The sequence below is a fragment of the Monopterus albus genome, unplaced genomic scaffold, assembly GCF_001952655.1.
Source record: "Monopterus albus unplaced genomic scaffold, M_albus_1.0 scaffold34.1, whole genome shotgun sequence".
Taxonomy (NCBI): domain Eukaryota; kingdom Metazoa; phylum Chordata; class Actinopteri; order Synbranchiformes; family Synbranchidae; genus Monopterus; species Monopterus albus.
In genome coordinates, this window is record NW_018127914.1 from 3,977,166 (window position 1) to 3,983,282 (window position 6,117).

The following is a 6,117-nucleotide window of genomic DNA, read 5'->3' on the forward strand; positions in this document are numbered from 1 at the left end:
CTCGTCTCTCAGAGTTAGCAATGGTAAGACGAACCATATCCTACACTATCTAATATGAGGGCAGTCTGAGCTGGTAATGTCAAGTTATATCACAGTGCTCTTCAGAAGGAGAATACCCATACTGGCACACTGCAGAGAGGGAGAGAGCACAGGACCTCACTGAAGTAGAATTCTATTATTTTCTTGTCTCTCAGCATTGGATGTAGTTGCACAGCCCATTTTTAAATCATCAGTATTTGAGCTAGAGAATTAAGAATCCAAACCACAGAGGAAGCAGGGTGATGTCATGACATGGCAGTGATGGAGGATGATGTTGGTTAGTTGGCGGGTTTGGATGTTCTCAAGCCTGCTCTGGTTTCATGGGAATTGCTTTGCTGTTATACTTTTTAATACTAAAATGATTTCATAGGAAATTCCACTAAGGATAGAAGAAAAGACACAATATGTCTCAGAGTAATGAAATTTGATTTAAAGCAGAGAAAAGCATTTTAAAATATAATAAATGTTTTTTCTTTCCTAATTTTGTTCCAAATTTAGTTGTCCCTGAAGCAAAAGCTTCCTCTCTAATCCCATTTAATGTGGAACTCTAAGAAGTTGACATACCAAAAGCTGTTTCATGCTGACATCTTGTTTTAACTGTCACTCTTGCACACAAGTATCTTTTTGTGTCAGAATACAAGTAATACAATCTGCCAAAGCTGTAATGATGATGACACATAAGCCCTGTTTGGAAAATTTGGCTCAAATATCAAAGTTATCATTTAAAATCCCAGACATTCTTTTTTGTCGTTATAATGTTCTGTCAGAGTCAAACTTAATCCATAGCTTTCGACCCAAATACTTTGAGACAAACGCCTTTCAATTACCCTTTTAAATGCACATTTTTAAGCATGAAACAGTGCCGCACACTCTTGACTTAGGCTGCTCTATAGAGCAGTTGTTTTACTTTATTTCACTTTAATGGCCGATCTCTGCGCTTTGTAGCTTAAGGCTAAAGTTACATCACAGCAATTACTTGATTTATATCAACATTTGGCTACAGATCGAAAATAAATTTACTGAGGTCTTTGAGAGCAGTTTATGGGGAAACTATGATTTACTGAATATTTAGGCTGTGTGCTCTGCCTTAGACAAGGGCATTTGTTGTCTCTTATTTTTTCTTTTTCTCTTTGTGGTCAACGTTTCCGGTGTTAACATGAAAGTGTTTCCATATTACTATAAAGTTTGGATTCAAACAATAAGTTTTAATAGATGTTAGGCACATTTGGGAGTGTGCTTTTTGTGGTTTGTTTTTGATTTCTTGTATCAATTTCGTTAGCACACACTTAAAAGCTTTGCTGTTGCTCTCAGCTTCTGTTCTGTGTGTGTTTATCTCAGAAATGCTACTCGAAGTCATATTAATTTGGTATTGCTCATCATGATAAGGATACATGTGAGAGAACTTGAATCTCCCCATTCAGGTATAATTTGATGAGCTACATTCATGACCGACTTCTAATTTAATCTCACAAACATCACTAGATTCCAATCCAATTAAAAAGCCAAACATTGGTGTCCTCATTCTCCAGCAGCTGTGTAAAGGCAGGACAGATGCAGCCATCCTCTCCCAGTAAGCAGCTGGGATTCTACCATGTCAGTTGTAATCCACCACAGCACTTGGCTGACTTGATTCATTATTTAAAGTAAGCACAAGCATGAATACATAGTTGAATACAGGACTAAACTAATTAGCAGCCATCAGCCCATTCTATCACGGCTGTGTGCCTCCACACTTCTACCATTGAGCTCTACCCCTACATGCAGTACCCTTACCACCCAACAGAGGCCACTGTGGCCAAGTGCCTTTATGAGACATTTGACACAAATCCAAATCTCACTCTCATGCTCACACCTTTATGGCTAACCGGAATATTAGTGGTTCGATTCCCAAGTGTCTGTGAGCAAGATGCTGAACCCCCGGTTGCTCCTGATGATGTCACCGGTGAGTGCTTGGGAGTGTGACTGGGCAAATAGTGTGAAAGCACTTTGGGTGTGCTGCAATGCATAGAAAATGCTATACAAGTATAAGACCATTTACACCTGGGCTTGTCTTGGTAAACATGACGGTGCTCAAAATGACACTTTTATAATTCACTACACCCACCCAACAGTAGATTCCAATTTGGTGACGATCATAATATTTGTTTTTGAGAGCATGGCTTTTTGAGGGTGATGGTTCAAGTTACGGTCATGTCTGGGGACAGATTGTTGTGCTCTTAAGAAATTATCCCATAACATGGCCCTTGTGATATGCTTGATTTACACATACCAACTTAGCAGTTTATTAGACACACCTGGATCCAATCAAGTCAGTCTAATCCAACAGTCCTACAATAAAATCCTTTTGTTGAAACTGTTTCATAGAGGTCTTGATTCAACGGTAGGATCATTTTGGAGTCAGTAATTTGAGCTGCTGTTGAACTTTAGTGCAGTAAAGGAAGTTTCTGTTATTTAGCCTAGCATCAATGATATAAATGGGGTGGACAAATAACAGGAACACCTGTCATTATAATGCATTATAGTTAAGCTACATCTTCCAAAAAGATCACGCAGCTGAATCAGTACTACGGTACTATACCAGTGAGTTATGTCAAACCTAGCACTAACAGGATTTTTGTACTTCTTAAGAGACTCACTATTTAAAGTTAATTTTAAAGGGAGTGCAAATTGCTTTTACACCAGTTGTAAGTACGTGGAAAAAGTCATGACATGCATAAAAGAGAAAAAGAAATGATTCTCGAGGCATTAATGAGCTTGAGTTACAAGAAGATCCTCATGATGAAAAGAGGCTTAGTGGGATATTTACATAACAGCAAGGGGTCCCCAGGGGAAGCAGCCTGGTTCCTACTGACCAGTGCAAGACCTGGTCTGTTACTGGCTGAACTTGTACAGTAGGTTCCCATTATATTGCAGCAGTTCTCTGGTATACATGTCTAATGTCACTGCACCTGTCTGATACTGTCAATCTGCAGGTCTCCTGTCCACGGGCCATATTTGAAAACAGTTAAAACATATGAGCAGACAAACAAAAACATGAGCATAATAAAAACGAGACACAGCTAAGAACACAGAAGATTAATGGGGATGAAACCACAACAGAATAAAAACCCAATTGGATGAAACACCAACTGATGTATTGTGTTATATGAGTAACAGGCTCTGTGCTTTGTAATGTCGAGTGCATCATGGCTAATACTGCAACACAACAGCACTGGTGTTCTTCGATAAAGCCTCTTGTGTAACACCTTCTGTTGCTGCTACTGTAGCTGAGTGTTACTATACAGAGGCAGACAGGAGTGTTTACTTGCATTTGCCAGAATAATCCCTCTTCTTCCCCGTCCTCGCTGTACCTTTCACTTTACTGTGTGGAGACAACCCAGTGAACAAAAATAATAATGACTGTCTGCCTATAAACAGTAATTTACACAGGTACAGTAGCTCTTTGTTCACAGAGCATCTACAGTATAAGCACATGATGGATGTATTGACCAACAGAGACAGGGAGACAGCGAGTCTTATCTCCCCTCTGAACACAACTAATGTCCCGTAAGGAAGCTGGTGTGTGAGGTGAGGCAGATCAGGAGTGAAAAGGATGGGAGAAGCTTAATGGATCCAAAATGGCAGTGAGGAAATCAATCTTACACTCACGTCTCTCCTCTGGTTGTTTCTAATCCATACTTTTGTTTTCTGGTTGGAAATGACAAGCTCGGGTGCCTCAATGAGTCACAGCCATCGCTCTGTTCAGCCAATGCACAGGAAAATATCACAACCATTTATCTTTGAAAAGATCTCGCATGCAAATGAGTTTTATGCCACTTTGCTTTGTTGTAAGGTGTGGAGAAAATGCAACAGACGTGGATGCTAATTCTCATAACAACCTGTAGCGAATGGAGCGACATTAATGATTAAAGTCAATCAATAGGCAAACAGCCTCTGTAGATAAACACCAACGCCACTGTTTACTGCAGCAGGCAGAGAAGCAAAACTTTGTCAGGTCCAGAACTGTAAAAAGAAAAGAGAATATTCTTGCGCCTCAAGGTTGCAAAGCCACTCCAGACCACATAGTCTTTGTTGGTAATGGCCTTGAAGCGGTGTCCAGCTTGGTTAAACACAGAGACATCAGATGTGAGATAGTTTGTCTAAAACAGATAACAATGACAACTAAAGATCCTGAACAGACAAGAAATATGAAAGAATTTACAGAATAATTTCCCTTGAAAACTAATTTAATTTATCCTAACAGTATAGCCTCAGTGTTTCTAGTCACATTGTACAATAGACACCCAGTTGGCAGTTTATTAGGTACACCTACTGTAGCTAAAACTAATGCAGTCCTGCAATAAATACTCTTTTGTGAAGGTTCTAATGTTCAGCTTTTGTTCAGATTGTTTCTTTTGTGGATGCTTTAATCTTCCCAAGATGTTTTAGTAATGTTTGTAATATAGCTAAAGTTGTAAACAAGTTGTATCCAAGTCAAACTAAAATGTCTGTCAGAGAGAATTGTGCAAGGCTTTGTCATCATGGTGAAATCAGTGTGAAATCACAGGAAAAACACAACTTTCAACAGCAAATCTTGTGCAGACAGCACAAATAAATGTATTTGTTCTGTCAATGTTTTTGTCATTCATGTAAAAGGACATTTGGGGTAAATCCTGTATTCTTCTCACTTCCTCTTCTGGTGAAATATTGCTCCCCTCCACCATATGCCATGACCCATACTCAACCCTCTTAGCATGAGGCATAGGGTGGGCGGTGGAGCCGGGTAGTTTTTTGATCTTACAGAGACCCACAGACTAACAAACACACGCTGATAACGCTAAGATACCACATGTACAACCTGATCCATAAAACATAGACATTAAAAATGGCAAAGGCTTACAGTTGTACATTTTACCTGGTTCCACTAATAAATAAAGAAAAACAGCAAAAGAATATCAGTGACTGCACCAGACACATTCTTGAGGTGTCAGAGGTTAAAATTGAGCCCTTTGGGTTGAGTGCACATGCTTCCAATTAGGTCTCAAATAGGAAAGAGGAAACAGTTGATTTAGGAATATTACTGAAGAATGACTTTGATTAGCCCAGAGACTAAGAGGCCCCAACCGCGGGTACCACTGTCGGCACCAAACAAGGCCAGACGGCATTAATCAGCAGCACTAACAGGGACTTACTGCGGCTGAGATCACTGGAACCAAAATGTTGAAAACAATTTGAAAGGAGAACAATGAAGTTAAAGCAGATTGAAAAGGATTGTATTAATGCAGCAATGCAGGTTCTGCCCTGCTTGTTGCTTCACTTTTGACTGGCACAGCTGGATTGTGACTGTTCTGACTCTGAAACCATCATTTGAAAGGCAAATATAGCTGAATTGACTGTCAATATAATGCTCCACACAAGTCTCATCTTATTAGGTTGTGAAGGCTGTGACTCACTAGCTCTGTATATTTCGGCCTGCACTGTTACCATGTTGATAATGCGGCTTAAACCAGGGTTCAAGTTGTCAACTAAAACTGTATTTCTTAATTTATGAGTTATGTTTGATAATTGTTGTTTGACTAATTGTTTTATCAAGCAAGAATGGCAAAGGTTTCATGGTTCCAGCTTCTCAAATGTAAGGGTTTGTTCCTTTTTCCTCAGCTTAAGTGACAGAAAACTGAATGTTTTCAAGAGTTGTACTAGTGGTTGGACAAAGGAGCAACTTTTAAGGTGACCAGACTTTAAACCATTAATTAATAAAATAATCAGCAGATTAATCCATAATGAATATAATCATTATATTCAGCCCTATATACAATATTTAAAATTGGCTCCATGTTCAGCCCACTGATTCTAATGCTGCTTCCTGATTAAGGTATTTAATCTCCTATGATATGGTGATAGTGTAGCAGTTACAGTACAGAATTGTTCTGTATAGCATTGAGTATTTATACTTCAGGTACATTTATGATACATACTTCAGTTTTAATGAAGTGCTTTATCTGTGTGTTAGTACTGTTATTCATTTTTTAAATAATCAAATGATCGGAATATTAGATACTCAAACATATTAATGCTTAATATGTCCACCACTGCTTGTGG